The sequence below is a fragment of the Desmodus rotundus genome, chromosome 2, assembly GCF_022682495.2.
Source record: "Desmodus rotundus isolate HL8 chromosome 2, HLdesRot8A.1, whole genome shotgun sequence".
NCBI lineage: Eukaryota > Metazoa > Chordata > Mammalia > Chiroptera > Phyllostomidae > Desmodus > Desmodus rotundus.
This window is the reverse complement of record NC_071388.1, coordinates 37405027-37422668: the sequence shown is the minus strand read 5'-3', so window position 1 is coordinate 37422668 and position 17642 is coordinate 37405027.

Below are 17642 nucleotides of genomic sequence, written 5' to 3'. Positions count from 1 at the left end.
AAAAAAATCTTTGAGTAACTTTAGATTTACAGAAGAATTGTGAAGATAGTACAGTAAGTCCCTACATCTTTTACCCAGCCTCCCCTGGGAGTACTATATTAGGTATACTTAATCAAAGACATTAACCTAGGCATGATACTTCAAACAGAACTAAAATGTACTCAGATGTCCCCAGTTTTCCCTGTCCCGGGTCAGGCGAAGCCGCCACGCCCCACTGAATCGCGTGTCTCCTTGGCCGCCTCCAGTCCCCCTGGTTTCTGTGGCCTCACCCTTTTTGAAGAAGTCCGGCAAGTATTTTACAGAATGCTTCTCAAGCCGGGGTTGTCGGATGTTTTCTCAAGATCGGACTGGCATTTTGGATTTTGAGGAAGACTGTACATCATTTTCAGGAGTGTGCCTTACCAACGTGATCATCATTGGCGATGGGCAAAGACAGTGTCTGCCAGGCTTCTGCGCTGTAAATAAAGTGAATAGTTTTCTTGGTACACTAGTCATTACAAGCCAGTTGCTGATTCCACACTCGGGTTGGGGGGCAGATTAAGTGCTACCTCTAAGTTTTGCCCTCCTAATTTTCACATTCACCCGTGGTTCTTTCTTGCATCAGTTACTATGGTCATGTTCTAATGGTGATTTTTGTTTCCCTCATCCCTTCTTCATTTGGAATTCTGTAAGGCAGATTTGTCCCTTTTCCCATGTTGCTTATTTAATCATTTATATCAGTGCCAAGTTTGGTAATCTCTAACACCACCCTTCCTTCTGACATTGACTACAAACTTGGGGGTCCCCAAGACTGCGTTCAGGTTTCATAATTCACTGGAGGGACTTACAGAACTCAGCAAAGCCATTTTACTCACACTTACGGTTTTATTACAGCAAATTTAAATCAGCCAAGGGAAGAGGTGCGTGGGATAGGGTTCATGAGACACCAAGTGTAGAATTTCCATTTCTGTACCACCAAAATACCATAAACAGTTCCATCACCCTAAAAATGCCCACGTACAGCCACTTTGTAGCCAACACCTGCCTCCTGCAACTCTCAGTCACTGGTCTGTTTTTCATTCCTGTAGGCTTGCCCTTCCCAGGACGACATACATCACATACTGGGTGAAGAGACTGCTGTGAACGGGACTTACTAATGTGGCAGGGTGTGGGAGGTACAGTCCCGGGATTAGGTCTCAGTAGTGAGGCTATACCTCTGGACTGGGAATTTCACAAATGCTTTCAGTCTTTGCCTTGCCCCTCAGGGGAGACAGGGTGGCCAAAGCTGATGGCATTTGGGTGTTTTGCTTCCCCCAGGCTGGTGAGGCTCAGGTAAGACCCCAGCAGGTAGGGCAGTTACCCAGCTTCTGAGGACAGGCCTCCTGAAGAACAGAGTGCTCTGGCACAATTCAGAACGGTTCCTTTCCCCTCCCTTTGCCAGAAGCACGAGGGCTTTTTCTCAGATTTTTACTGTGAGAACCTACTTGGAGCTCAAGTAGAGAAAACTCAGAAAAGTTTGTGCCCCCTCCCGCCTCCCATGACTGGGTCTCGCGGGAGTTTTTAACACTCAGACTTCTCCTCACTGAGCCTCCAGCAATTCATCAGTCACAGTTCAGGTTTTTACACTGGGCCTCCTTGGACAATCCAGGGTAATCTATCTTAAAGTCAGCTGATGAGCAAATTTAATTCTGTCCACAGCCTTAATTTCCCAGCATGTAGTAAAACACTGTATTCATAGGTTCCAGAGATCTGGGGGTGGACATCTTTTGGGATGTCACTATTATGCCTACTGAATACTACTGTAAAGTCTGCTTTAAAGAGGAAATGTTCAAGAATACATGGTCAGAAGTCACTCCTGCTACTACTCCTAAGTGGCTCTTGTTATTGCTGGGTAATATTTAGAGATGCTCGGCTAGCTCTGGGTTTAGTGCCTCAGAAAAGGAGTATGGCAGCGCAGACAACATAAGTGTTCTCCAAGTCTTCGAGTTTTGTTACTTAAAAGCTCAGGTTCTTAGGAGAACTTAGTAGATTTTTTGGTTACAGTGAGAGTGTTAGTAGGAAACATGAAGGACAAGAGATTTTTTTTCCAGAGTTCACACAGCGAGTATCGGGGCTGAGCAGCAGAGAGAGAGACTGAAAGAATGAAGAGTCGGTGCACTCCAGGGGCAGAGAACACCATTTCCTGCTCCCACACAGCACTGCCTGCAGCTCAGAACATCCTGAGAGGAACAGCATTAAGTTGTGTCTACGCAGATGGCACCTGTGGAGCCAAATGAAGGATTTCCAAGGACCAAGACGAGCCTAGAAGTAGCAAAAAATCTCTAGTTCTAAAGAGGCCAACAATGTAACAACAACGTTCAAATCTCTGGCACCAATAAAGGATTAACTGAAAAACACCCCTCCCGGTGATTTGGCATAAAAGGGGAGGGTGGGGGCTGCTTCATAAAGCACTAAGGGTGTTTTCTCTTTGACCTCATGGAAGGGGTAGCTGGAAGGTGGCTCAGAGTCAGAAATGAAGCTTTATTTTTAAAAGAAAGAAAAAAAGGAAATTCTCTTTCTTTAAAAGTTTATCGAGTGGCATTCATGCCTGGTGCTTCATAGTTAATTTTCCCGAGAGTCATTTATTCTGCCTGAGTTCACAAAGTGAACTTCCTCTGTGCCCAGCTGTGCTGAGGAAGAGCAAGAATGAGATTGGTTTTCATGTGTACTTCTCTTAGCAATCCTATGATAAATGAAACACTAGAAATCTTCAGTTGCGGAATATAATAAAAGTCTAAATGTAAATTATACTTTGGCAATTAATTTGTTTTGAGACATTTTAGCCAAACAGTTGTAGTCAGATCCAGGGAGGATTTCATCTCAGTCTGCTTAAAAATTCCCCTCTAAAGTCTAATATTGTAACTGGATAACATTTTGCAAATTCTTTACTACCCCTTAAATTTACTAAAATTGCTTTTTGACGGTAATGACATTATTTTAGACAAATAGCTTGAAGTGGTGTTGCTTCATTTTTGGTTCTGTGTTTCAAAATGAAATTAGGGTTCTTCAGACTGAAGATTTGTTTTTTGAATAGTCAAACTGAAGGAAAATAAAACATCCCAGTAAATCTGAAGGGAATGATTTTTAAATCCTCATGTTGTCCTAAGGAAGTAAGCTGATGAAGGTGCTCTCGGGAGGCGAGGACTTCTAAGGGATGAAGTGTTTGGGTGCCATGTTACAGTATTAAACCAACTACTGGAAGAGAAGCCGTTTTAAAACCCTAGTAAGGCCATTCTTCGTTTTCGATTTCTGGAACCTACCAGGTAACTGTTTTTGAATGAAGGGCTCCTGGATGACTGAATGAATGAGTTGGACTAATTTATTTTGTATCACTTTTATTTAAAAGAGTCCCTGGCACATGGTTGGTACTCAAACATCTTTTTAGGGTGCATGAAGGATAAAAACCAATAAATGAACCAGTCATCGTAACTCAGAACTGCCAAGGGCCCGCGTTTGCTAGCCTCACAAGGGTTGACATTGCTGTGCATTCCCACCTGGTCACCTGAGTGCCTAGGCTGGGCCAACTCTCGGCCCTGTTTACCTCGCTCTGGCCTTTCCATGGAATCAGTGGAGCTTTGTGCGCTTCACCTCAATGCTTGGAGGCCACTCTCCCACTTGCAACACAAGAAATAGTGCAAATTCAACAGGGATGCCGTAGGGGAGAGCCACAACCACACAAGGGGGTGACACGCCACAGATGCTAAATGTTTGTCAGGGAAAGAAAGGTGGTGGGATTGTGGTAATTACCTCTTAGAAAAACAGTGTATGAAAGTACATAATGGTTTTGTTCTTGCAACTGATGTTTAATTCATTTGGATCAGTTGACTTGTTTACCAGGGTGTATGTTCTAGGGGTTACTGTTATGCAAATTCAGAGAATTCTTTGTGCCTGTAATTCCAAACTATGTTGTTACCAGTCTTCCTTTATTACATTACCATTAGCTATCTCTCATGCAAAGTCATTTAGCTAACTTCTTAAAAACTTTAATAATGGGAGAAAATGAATCATGGTTATCATCAAGATAGGTTAACATAATTGCCTGCGGGACTTCAAACCAGGTTCTTTTAATAGCTTCTCTGTGCATTTGCTAAGACAATGAGAATAGTAAATTACAAAATAATGACAATACATTAAGGATGAAATTAAAAATGCATTTTGCATAAATATTTGAGATTATGAACCTAAATGAAATGTCAAGATTAGCAGTTCAAAGACCTGAGAAGAGTTAATGTTAAAAATTGTGAAGTGTTTTGATAAGAAGGTTAAGATGACAGGTGATACTCTAATGATCCTGCCATAAGAACTTTAGAATTTGGAGGGAATAGCAAGATAACCTTTAAACCTAACTGTGTGTGAGTGTGTGTGTGTTGTAACTGATGGAAAGGCCATGACAGGTTAAGTGAGGTTTATCCAGAGTTTAACAGCTACAAGTGAATATTTAACAGCTACTGAATAAAATTACAGCAGTGCAGGACGAAACAGGATTTCTGGGGTGTAGGGACTAGAGTGATGGTATATGTACTAATGTTTTACTTCTTAAATTGAGTTAGTGAAAGAAGATGCACGTGCCAATACTTGGTCCCAGTTAATAGTTTCTCAAATTTCATTATTCACTGAGAGCGTGATGGTGGTGTAGAAATCTGGCTCTGGAAGCAGCAACTTGAACAACCTCAGGTGAATCTGGTGACCCATTAAATTCTGGGGTGTTTTCCTTTGAATCTCTAAAGTAGAAACAAATGATGTGCATCACCTACCTGGTGATCCCAAGGTGTATACAGAATCACTTAGAAAATAATAACTTACGCCCACAACACAGTGTTTGCATTAACAACAACTTAGAAGGTTGCTCAAGTGCCGGGCCATGTGATCACGATCTTAAGTGAACCCACACGTGAGGCATCTTAGCGTTTGGCCTTGTGATGAGTGAGTTGATGTGGCGGTGACGTAGTGACAGTTACCTTAGATCCTTCTCCCATACCTAGCAACACCCCCCGCCAACTGTTGAGACACTGCTCTCATTTGCTCTCCCTGGGCTTACCCCCCAAAAACTGTACAATGATGATTAATTTATAGTGACAACTCGGCAACCACAAAGATGAAAAAGCTGGGTCTCAGTCGAATGATTATAAGAAAGATCTACCTAAAAGACATACTGATCTTGATATCGTAGCAGTAATAAACAGAATCTTTCCTTTTCACTTTTATTAGGGCGGCTCCCACGAGGAGCTCCTGTCCTGCCCGGGATGCACTGGGGAAAACGTAGGGTCACAGTGACGAGATGATACTGGTTGGTTCGCACTAGCATCTCACAGCATGCCAGAAGTGTCACACAGGGAAGAACCCGCTCCCACCGTGAGAGCAGGTGCACGCACTCTCAGGTGTGTCTTCCTCTGAAGAAGAGCATCGTAGCAGTCTCGCCTGGAAAGCCCAGACTGTGTACTTCAGGGCTCAGAGCATTTCTGCCTTTTGGTTTTACGTTACACCTGGTTTTGAAATACAGACCAACCTCTCTCTGGCTGGGCAGCCTTCAGCCAGTCTGTCAATTCTTCAATGTCCCCTTTTCTCCCATTTATGAAGTTGGGATGCTGCTGCTTTCAGGGCTGCTGTAGGGATTAAATATGCATGCGTGGAGCGCTCGGTGCAGGAGATGCTAGCTTCTTTCCGTGGAGAGACGTGCACGGTTGTCCACACGGATGCCTGCTCTGGAAAGAGAAGTATGGAGCATCTGCAGAACTGCAGAGACACGGTTACAGTTTCTACAGACCTCCTTGGTTCTGTGGCAGAAGGGCTGACATCCACCGTTTTCAGGAAAGTAGGGCTGGGTCAAGCTTTCATAATTCGTGGTGGTGCCTGTGGGCGTGTACAGAAGCAAATTGCAAAGTTCCCTTCCCAATTTGGTGGCAGTGCTGCCACAGATAGCGTTCTGGGCTTCCCTTTGTCCGAGAACAGTGAGCTTAGAGAGCAGGGCAGGTAAAGGCTGCTGCTGTCCTCCCCTAGAGCTGGGCTGGGAGGTGGGGTACGGAGCGGGTGGAGCACACAGGCCAAGCTGGGGGTGCTGATGGGTTGGGAGCCGGGTCATCGATTACACATAGGTCCCAGCAAGGTGCGGCTGAGGCCTGTGTTCTAAAGAGCTCTGAAATCTGGACTAGCGGAGGTTTAATGCAAAAGCATAGTTCTTCCCTGGCCTCAGGATGGTACCCACATTCCTTCAAACGGCTCTTCATGGCTTGGTAGGGATCTGAACCGAGTTCCTATTTCCTGCGGCACCTGCTCTCCATACCAATTCTGCATCAGGCACAGCGAGAATTCTGCCCTTTGTCTCAGGGCTTGTCCTGTAGCCTTTGCCTCTTTCTTCCCCCGAGGATGCCATCTCCAGCCCAGCTTGTGTCGTCAGCTGTCTTTCAGGCCACACCTTGGCATTTTCTCAGGAAAGACACTCCTCTCCGGGTGTCCTGTCCATGTGTTTTGTTGTATTAATCAAGGAATTAATCTAATTGTTAGCTCTCATTATATTGTAGGTATGAATATCAGTCCCTCAACTAAGGACCCAGTAAAACTTTACTTTTTAATACCCAACATAATACCTGGCTTTGGGCTCTAATTCGACCAAACTAGAGGGGAAAACTTCAGGCCTTTCTAGACCTATCAGGAACCCATCCCCACCCCAGGGTTCAGCTGCAGTTCTAGAGTTCAGTGCTGGAAGTGGGGCCGGTGGGGTGGAGGTGAGGGCCACGAGGTCCTTGGTGCTTGATGCTCACAGGTTCTTGAGAAGCTTATTGTCCCTGCCTGAGTGGTCCCTTCAGGTCCTGCTTCCCCTTGACTCTCCCATGCCCTCCAGAGACACTGGTCTCCTTCAGGGCTGACTTGTTCTCCCTGGTCTTGACTCCTGCCAGCATCACTGGGGGACAGGGCGAGGGTCTGTGCTCCCATCACCCAAGAGTGTTGTCCCTCCTTCGTTTCCGCTCAAGCTCAGGAGAGTCTGGTATAAATCTGGTGGTGGAGTCCCGGTGCTGCTCCTCTGCTGCATCTCTAACACAATCTATTTACAAACATCTGCGGATGTTCTTTTCTACCTTTTACTTTCTGAGCAAATTCTCTAAATTCTCTAAGGGGCTTAAGCCTTTTGGAAAATGAAGAACCCTCTCCTGATGCAATGAATACACAACTGACTACCTATTTGAAGGTGAGATACAGAGAAAAAAATAGAGGGGTGAAAAAAGCCCCTTAATATCCCAAAGCATTACCCAGCCACAGCTGTATGCCACTCACTGCTGAGCATAGGAAGTAGGCCTAAGTGAAAACGCAGTTAAACATGCCCTGTGCATACCCAAATCCTAGGGCGAATCACATGGTGCTGTAGTTACTCATTACTTTTACCCCAGCATTTATTTTTGGACAGCTCATGTCCCCTGCTGCTTTTCCCAAGATCCTTTAAATGTCTGTACACCAGACTTAACTATTTGGACAAAGCAAATTGGAGTATTCAAAATAACGGCACTCAGGAAAGCAAAACTGTGTTCCTTTTTCCTGTTATCTAAAAAATCTGCATGGGTTGATTTACCTTGTCTGTGAAAAAACGTTGTGTTACAAATCAAGACCTTGAATAATTTCAGCTGGTACTGGGGACGAGGGTATTTTTTCCACACTCTCTTATTTGGTATTAGTATTTTACTGTATTCCAGAGAGGAGAAAGGAAACAGCAATAAACGCATGCATTTAAAAGTAGGTTGCATTTCTTCTTAAATTACACCTTGTGTTGCTTTTAATCATCAAGTTCAATATTGCAGCATATAAAGTGCTTTGGCTTTTTGAGAAAAGGTAATAATCACTTAATGTCCTTCATTTGTCTGTTCACACAGGCAGCCTTGCTCAGGCAGCTGTCTGAGGCAGAGCACGTCCTTGGGAGGCACTGGCGTCGTGTTTGTGTGCATATTAATGCAACTCTGCGGCTTTCCTATTCTGACTTCGCTACCTCTTCAGCTGATTATGGCCCCAGATAATTGCCACAGCAAATCCCGTATTTAGTAGAAACAAAATGTAGTGATGATAAACATGTTTCCTATCAGGAAGCCAGAAGGATGGATCTGAATTCAGATTGTGCAGTAAAAACAAGTATGTAAACTCATTAGTTAGACAAGATGCAGATTTACTGAGCCTGGGAAGAGATGAGGCGGACAGCTTTCAATCTGTGGGGAGAGGCAGCGTCGGGCCTCATTACTCTAAAAGCTTGGCTGAAAGAATAGATTTTTCAGGGCATCCTCGTGTGGAGGTGAATATTAAATCACCTGCTCCTCTGGGAGGCGGCAGAGCCAGTGCCCAGGGACTGTGGTGGAGCCGCTGACGGCCTGGGGTCCCTGTGCTCCGGGGTGCCAGCTCTTGCGCTTGCCTGCCAGTCCTGACTAATCAGACGATTGGGCCTATAATGTAAGGCCACGGGTTTTCTCTTTAAATGGGCTAGGTGGCTGTCTTACTTTGTTTGGGCTCCCAGTAAAAACAAAAATTCTGTAGACTGGGTGTCTTAAACAAACATTTATTTTTCACAGTTCTGGAAGCTGAGAAGTCCAAGGTCAAGACACCGACATAGTCAGTGTCAGGGGAGCACCTGCTTCCTGGTTCTAGCTGGCCGTCTTCTTGCTGTGTCCTCCGTGGTGGGAGCAGCAAGGGAGCTCTCTAGGGTCACTACTGTTCATGAGGACTCCACCCTCGGGACCTAATCACCTCCCAAAGGCCCCACCTTTAAATTCCTATTTAACATATGAATTTTGAGGGGATACAGATGCTCAGTGTATACCGTGGATTTACAGTTTAAAAAATGATTCAAGTTTCTCTACTGTGCACCTAAACCTCAGTTATACACATATGTCCTGTCCCTGTGTCTTAGCCCAAACCAGGTCTTCTGGACTAGGGAGAGAGAGGGAGAAAGACACCAGGCTAACTCCTAAGGATTTCTAAAGTCCTACTTGAAAAATGGCTTGTGGGTAGGCTAAACAATGACGTCCCAGAAGTTAGCCATGTCCTAACTCTTGGAACCAGGGGATGTTACCTTGTATGACCAAAACAGAACTTTGCAGATGTGATTAAGAGGGGAGATTGTCCTGAGTTGTCCAGGTGGGTACAAAATATCATCACATGTATCCTTGTAAGTGGGAGGCAGCAGGACATCTGACAGAGAAGAGGGGAAGGTGACTGTTAGGGAGAGAATGGAGTGATGTGGCCACAAGCCAAGGATTACTGACCGTCACCAGAACCTGGAAGAGGCAAGGAAGGTTCTCCCCTAGAGCTTCCGGAGGGAGCCCAGCCCTGCGGGCACCTGGATTTCAGTCCATCGAGACCACTTTTGGACTTCAGACTTCTGAGGCTGTGACAGAATGCATTTTAGTTATTTAAAGCCACTCAGTTTGTAGTAATTTAGTAGGGAACTAATCCAGCTTTGTTAGGGCTGGCAGCCTTTCTGACCTCTCAGTGGGTGTTGCGTGCCTTCTACACGTCTGAGACCCTGGGACTTGGGTGTCATGGCACTAAGGGCTCCGCTTAGTAGTTTCTTCCTCCTGGGTTTTGTGCCTGCTGGATGGAAATGAGGTAGAAAGTTTGTCCCATGATGATGCTTAAGATGGCTGTTCAACACATATTTATAATAAATTAATAATGTACAATAAATTAATAACACCCAGCTAATGGTCACTTATTCAGCCACTGCAGCAGTCTAAGATTATCTGTTGAGGGCACAATAGCTATAAATAAAGCATGTTCTGCAGTAGTAGTGTTTGACTTAAATGTTGAGAAGCGGGTCTCATAGGATGCAGCATTCACATATTCATTCTGAGTCAATGAAATTTCCTGTACTTAAAGATTCCCCCCCCCCCCGAGTCTGACATTGAGTTTACTTAATAAAATGCTTTTGTAACAAAAAGATCCTACATAGGATGAAATAGCTCAGACTTTGGGAAATGTGCCAATGCCAGGCTATGTTTTTATCTTTTTCGTGTTGGTGCCCCGGGGTCCAGACTGCATACTGTGGTGACATGTGAAGGGAATGGTGTTTTCATTGTCAGGCATCATGGGAAGAGGGGAGTTCTGAGACAGTAGCAAGTGGCATGAGGGAAGAAGGACTTCCTTACTCCTTGTAACTGGGTGTGAGTTGGACCCAAATTCTCAGTCCTGAAGAAGCCTTAGGTGGTTTTAGGAGTGGGCCTGAGCTGCCCCTGGCCATCTGAAAACATGCTGGGGACATCAGCCAGAGCAAGCCTCCTTTTTGGCAGCAATGACACTATCGACAGGAGAGCTGACGGGCAGCTTCTTCCAGAGCCGGGACCTGGGGAAATGGCGGTAAAGTCTTCCGGTCACGGGAGGATGCCTTGGATTTTGGTGTTATCAGTCCTGGTAAGATAACTTGGAGTGTCCTATGGAGTTTTGAACATGAGAAAAGAGGCCTTGAGAATGACCAAGTTTTCTGGCAATCAGTGTGGGCAAGGTCTTAAAGTTGGCACACTTGCGAACTAAATTGTTTACCCCAAGCTAGTAAAGATGAGTGTTCTGACAGATGCCATTAGTGTGGTTGCACAGCTTCCCTACAGGGTTTACTTGGCTTTCCTGATTCCGTCCCACGGCACAGGCAGCCACTGATGCCCCTGGTGTTTCTTCCTCTTCTTCCCTCAGTGCTCAGCCAGCGCTCGTTTGGTGGCCCCACGATGAAATTTGAGCCAGAAGGACATAAGTAGGATTGATACGAGTAACTTCTAAGCACTCTCTCGCAAAAAAAACCCCACAAAACAAACAAACAAACAAGAAACAAGCAAAAAAACCCCAATGACTTCTATCCCTGGACTTTGTTTTCCCCTCTCTATAAACCAGCGTGTGGACGTAATGTTGACTCAGCTTCAACCAGGAAGGTCAATGCCCTGGGCGAATACAGAGCAACAGGATGAAAAGAGCTTGAGCTCTGAATGACCTCCTGAACAGCTACCACCCAACGCACACAGGCCTACCAGGGTGTTCGGTGAGAGAGAAAGAAAAATCCATCTATTTGAGGTCATTTTTTTACGTCATTCTTATTTTAACTGATGCAGGTATTAGTATTATTATAAAAACTTTAAATGTGTGACATTGCCCTAGATGTTAGGAAATGGACAATGAAAAAACAGAAATTGTAGATATTGGATAGCTGATGAACTTTGTAATGTCAAGGCAACATTTAGTAAAATTGTCTTCTGCGATGAGTTGGAAGACAGACCCCGTGTCTATAGAATCATTAGCCCTAAAGAAAGCAGCTGGAAAGAGCCAGGATATTTGTATGTTGCCTGTACTTTGCTGCTTTTCCCAGGTTATTACGCAAAAGAAAAGAGCCCAGGCAAGAACCAGCCAATTTGCAAGAAGAACCGGAAAATAGTAGAATCCCATAAAGGCAGAAGATAAAGTGTTACTAAGAAAGACTGTTTTTCAAAGCCTTGCTCTTAAAAGATTCTCAACCAAACAAAGGGAGTAAGAGCTAGTAACAAAGATCAGATTAAGTCTATTGTATCAGATGGCCACAAAGGAACAGCCATTTCTGTGGGGCAAGAATGGAGACTAAACTCTGAAGCCAGGGAATAAGGCAAGTTTAAGAAATAACGCCCATTAAAGAATTCTGGAGGGCTACAGACACATTAAATCAGACCAGGATCAAATAGACCAGAAACCTACCATTTGAGCAAATTTTAATGCCAAACAAACTACAGGCTTGTGATTGTTCAACACTAATGTAATCCTCGGGCTCCTAAAACTGTAGCAGTCCAAAAATAACTGGGCTCCCTTGAAGGAAGGCTCAGGAAAAAATGTCTCCAGACTCAGATGTGGTCAGGAGGGACAATGGACAGAGGAAGAACCACCCAGGCAAAGCCACAGGCTCTGGGGACAATGAATAAGGGAATCCCTCCCAGAAACCAGAACCACAGTCTTACTAGGGAAATCCTCCACCTTTAGGGCAAGACTCTAATTACTGCCCAGCAAGATTCCATCATCGCTAAGGACCAGTGGCTGCTGTATATTTTGATTCTTCTCTTTTCTGAAAAGAAATTTCCATTGTGCATGTCTTGTCTTATTCAGCATTGTTTATTGAGGATGGTGTGGGTGCAGGGATGGGGACGGGTTACTTGTCCACTAGGAGACACGTCCAGAATGGTGGAGGAGACTTCACTCTGCCCAGATATCTTGGATTTTAAGGTGAGTTCAGTAGCTTCTTTTTTATTAAAAATATATACATATATTTATTAATTTAATTTTAGAGAGGGGAAGGGAAGGAGAAAGAGAGGAAGAGAAACATCAATATGTGGTTGCCTCTCACATGCCCCCTGCTGGAGACCTGGCCCCCAACCCAGGCATGTGCCCTGACTGGGAATTGAACTAGTGACCCTCTGGTTCACAGGCCAGTGCTCAATCCGCTGAGCCATACCAGCCAGAGCTCAGTAGCTGCTTTTAGGGAAGGGGTGAGTGTGTTCTGTGTGAGGGAAGAAAAGGCTATACACAGGTATTCGGGTTATGGGGGGGTGGGCTTTGGCAGATTGCTACTTCTTTCCCAGCTCTGGATTTCAGGCTGGACTGCCCCTGCTGCAGCTTTCACAAACTTGGCCTTTTCCTTTCAGAGATTTTTTTTTTTTTACATTTAACAGAAGAATTAAGAATTTTATTAGGCACAATCAGAATATACAACAATGAGCTTCAATTGTCAATGTTTTTTTTTTTAAATGGATAGCATGGGACAGATATTATGCTTTCAGTTGTACCTAGAAAGTTCACACGAAAACCATTTAAACGGTACAGACAAATTGCAGATGAATTTAGTTCCTAGTGATTTCTCCTGCACGTCTAAATATTTTGCAAGCGTAATGGAAAAGATCCCCGTTCAACCCCCAAGCCCTCCAAAATATATCAAAGATCAGTGAGAAGACATCACATAAAATCCTGCTGATGCTGGCTCGCACTCTGGTTAAAATCATCTCACAGGTCTTCCCATGAGAGCTGTATAGTATGGTGATATCCATAAAGCCCACCAGTTGTAGAGAGAGAGTAGGATACAGTCTAAATATAGGAGCTTACTTACAATTTTGTACTCACTGTACTACCCTTATTTGCAAAGAGGTTTCCTGCTGATGAAAATCTTGGGGAAGTAGTGGGCTCCCTATTTGGGATCTACCAAAACACTTCTCAGTTTCACTTCTCCTTGGCCTCAGAGTACCTCTAGCACTTCATGCTTACCTTTGGGGATATGATGTTAATCAGACTCTGTTGGATGGGACTGTCCTGGAGTGTGTGATAATGGTGGTCTGGAATGAATACCGTTACACCTTCCTTAAATCACCTTTTTATAAGTGACTGTCACTCAATAATCCTCATCCTGAGTGTGAAATAAAGTCATTAGGTATCTAAAATTGATCATTCTGTTTCTGGTTCTAATTTTTAAACAACCTTGAGTAATCTTAAGGTCTGTGAAAGAAGATTGAGATGATTAGATTCCAAAAGAAAGACTTGAAATTTAGGGTATTCCTGTCACGTTGGATTTTTCCCTGAGTAGATTTTTAGAATGGGGCTGTTTTCAAATTAAACCAGGCTCTCCTTCTTTCCTGTGCGCCGGGTTTACTTTAGCATTTTACTTACATTCTCCCAACATTTAATTCCTTGCCCTTCCTACTTTGGTTTTTATCACTCCTATTTTGGTGACAAGTATTTGTTGAGGTCCCAGCTGCTCATGGGTCCAAGTGAACACCCCTTCTGATCTTTCTTTAGTCTTTTCCAGATAAATATAATAACTGTATGATCACTTGATATTATGCTCCATATCTTTGGATGACATAATTTAATTTTTTATGCTCACATGCAAATAAGCATTATCCAATAATAAAAAGTGGTAGATGTACTTGAATCACTTTGATAATTATGCAATCTTTAAATTAATTAATGAGCCAAAGACAGCTAAACATTTGCATTTAGAAAGATCTCTACAGCATTAGCTACTAATGAGTTCATTTAGATCCATCGTGCAACCCATTTTGGAAAGCACAGACCATATTTAATCATGTTCAATCAGATCTAATATTGAAATTATGAACACAAGGCATTGTTGAGTGTGAAATTACCATAGAATTTTAACTGTTAAACACATTTCTTGTTGGTACTTGTAGATGAATGGTAATTTGATGAGGACGTGGGTAATGTGTATACAGTGATAAGTTTAAGGAATAATAGAGAATTCTAAGGTGTCCTGATTCAGGCTGATCATTCACATACAATTTCTAAATTCGCCTCAGCTGTTTAGAAGTTGTACTGACCTCAGGTAAGAGGGTGCACTTGTGGCCTTATTTTTCCCTCTAGTCTGTGATTTTTTTGAGAGAGAAAATATTTAAAAATTTGGAAATGTATTTTAACAATTGATTTCTATCATAAAAAATTTTTAAAGCTTTTTTATTTATTTATTTTTACAGAGAAGAGGAGGGAGGAAAAAAGATAGGGAGAGAAACATTGATGTGAAAGAGAAACATCTATCAGTTGACTCTCGTCTGCACCCTGACCAGGCCCTGATCCTGCAACCCAGGCTTGTGGCCTGACGGGCATCGCACCAACAACCTTTCGTTTTGTGGGATGATGCCCCACCAACTGAGCCGAACCAGTCAGAGTTATCATAAAATGTTTTTGATTGACATGTAATAATACAGATATACACCTGCCCCACCTGACTTCTTTTCACTTACTGCTCACACTCTTATCCTGACTTGTAACAACACTGAAGACTTTTGCCTCTTTTTGTACTTTATATAAATGGAATCATACAGTATTTTTTTTGATCTGGCTTCCTCTGCTTCACATTACATTTGTAAGATTTATTCATATTGTTTTATGTCATAGATCATGCATTTCTTATTGCTGTGTAATATTCCAGTAGGTGAATAGCCCACAAATTATTCATTTTACTGTCGGAGGCCTTTTGGTAGTTTCCAGTTTCTGGCTATAATGAATTGTGCTATTCTGAACATTGCAATACATGTTTTGTTTTTGCTTTTGTTTTTAATTGTGGTAAAATGCACATAACAGAAGATTTACCATCATAACCATTTTTAAGTACATTAACTTTGTTGTGCACCCACTTTCCAGGCATCTTCTCATCTTGCAAAACTGAAATTGTCTACCCACTAAACAACAGCCCCTCAGTTTCCTCTTCCTCCAGCCTCTGGCAACCACCGTTCTACCTTCTTTTTTTATGAGTTAGACTCCTCTAGATACCTCATTGGAGTGGAATCGCACAGTATTTGTCTTTTGGGGAGAGCCTTATTTCACTTAGTACAATGACCTCAAGGCCGTTGAGGTCACATTGTAGCATGTCAGAATTTCCTTCCTTTTTAAGGGTAAGTAATATTTCATTCTATGTACATACCACATTCTAGTGCATGTTTTTGATGAACATATGTCCATGTTTTTTATGGGATTATGTGTGGTTGGGTCATAGAATATGCAAAGGTTCAGCTTTAGTAGATTATGCTAAGCAATTTTCTACTTTGGTTATACCAGTTTATACCTTCACCAGACATGTGTGAACTAGCTACATTTTAAAGCAGTAAAATTGCTGTTTCTTCTAGCTATGTGCATTACAATGACCAGATGCTATCATAGGAAAGAATACATAGGACTGTACTGAGTATATTTTCATTGTTAATACTCATGCTATTAATTAAGGTAACATCAACTTCAGCTGTAGATACAGTCCATTTCTCACTCACTAAACAGTGCACAGTGGGAGTCTCTTCACATCTGAGAAGTGATTCAGGGATTCAGAATTATTCCATTTTGTGGCTCCACCTGACTTAACGAGTGGCTTCCAATGTCACCCTGAGCCTTGAGATCCAGGGCAAGCACACCATCTTTTTAACCATCCCAGCCAGGAAGTGACACGTGTTCTTTCTGTTCACGTTCCCTTAGTAGGAACAAGTCTCATGGCCACAGCTAGATGCTGGGGGCAAGGGTGGTGGGGGGTGTTCTGGGCAACTGTTTTCATCAACAACTCTACACTCTGGGAAAGGAACACAAATATTTTTTAGACAGTTAACTGTGTTCGCACACATGCACTGCCTCAAAACCATATTCTCCTCAGGCTCCCTGGCTTACAGCAGTGGTGCCTGCTGTCAGCTGAAGGATCTTTGAATTGGTTTGTGATGGACAAACGTGCTGTGTTATTGAGACACAGCTGATAGGAGAAATATTTTATGAAGCGTTTATGTAGAGCAAGCCCCTGTCTGCATGGTAGCATCTTGCACAATGTCCTCACTGTTTGAGATCTTTCTCCTAACTTTAGAACATAAGTAAGGAGGAGAGTGATGTGCAGGGAAATTGAGAGGTGAGTCTGCATAAAGGCACATTTGAGGACAATTGTCCTTCATCACCTCATCCCGTATCTTGTAGATCCCTGATAAGCACCAGGTGTACAGCATATTGAAGTGCTGATTTGAACCAAGGCTTTGGATCTGGACTACCTGGGAAACACCACAGGTCATTCAGGTCTCCGCCATGTCCAACATCTATATATTAAGCATAAGACAAGCATGCCAATCACATAAATCTAAAGTGGCGAATAAAAAAGTGGAGAGCCCAGCATTAGTTATTCATCCTGTGGTCATAATAATTTTGTTTTACAAGATAAAAGGGAATGCAGCTTATTAGAATAAGGAAGCAAAGTAGTGACATCTCTGTCCAAGGTAACAAAGAGATGTCTGGCAAAGATCTTTTGGAATATCTACTAATCTTTCCTCTCTGATCCATAACTGGAGTGAACTAGGTACGATATGTGTTGCTGAAGCTTCCTTTTCATCTGCTTCCTAAAATGTGTCTATATTTCTCAGTTATTTTATGAGGTTGTTTTCAGTTGAATGAGTTTTAAGGTTTTAAAAACGAGCAACTTACCTTGTGGCACGCAAAGCTATATGTACAAGGATGGCTTTGGGCAGCAGGAGGGAATAGATAACACCTACACCAATTCAACCTGAACAATGTGCAATTACTACGTGCTACAGACGTTATCTGCACTAATCCCTTTAACCCACACCTAGAAGAGGAAACTGAGATTCAGAAAGGTGACCTGCTCATGCTCACTTAGCTGGTACAGAAGCCATAATACAGACTGGCTTTGACTCCTAATCACAGGCTCCAGGCTCCACGGCCGGCCGGGAGCACAGAGGTCCTTCTAAAGGGTGGTGCTAGAGAAATCCGAGAGTAGATAATGGAGCGTGGACCGTCCTCTGAGTCATAGGCTTGCCTTTGAGAAAACTGATATCCCCTTTGACAGTGAAGACTTACTGTCATTTACATGTGTCGCTGTGACTTTTCCCTGTGGTAGTTAGAGCTTTATGTAAAATAAAAGCTAAAATGCACAGTTTTCTGGTGCTTTAATGTCTAAATATCCTTATCGTTTTCAACAGATTTCAGAAGTGTGAAGACCAGCCAAATTTCGCAGCCATCAAAATACTGGGTTATTACAATAAATACCAATAAAAGGTACAATTGCTCTAGAGACACTGGATTCCTAAAAAGGTGGCTATATGCCTGAGTGGGGGATGTCAGGTTGTTTCAAAATGCTAGTTCATTTATCAGTGACAGACAGGGCGGGG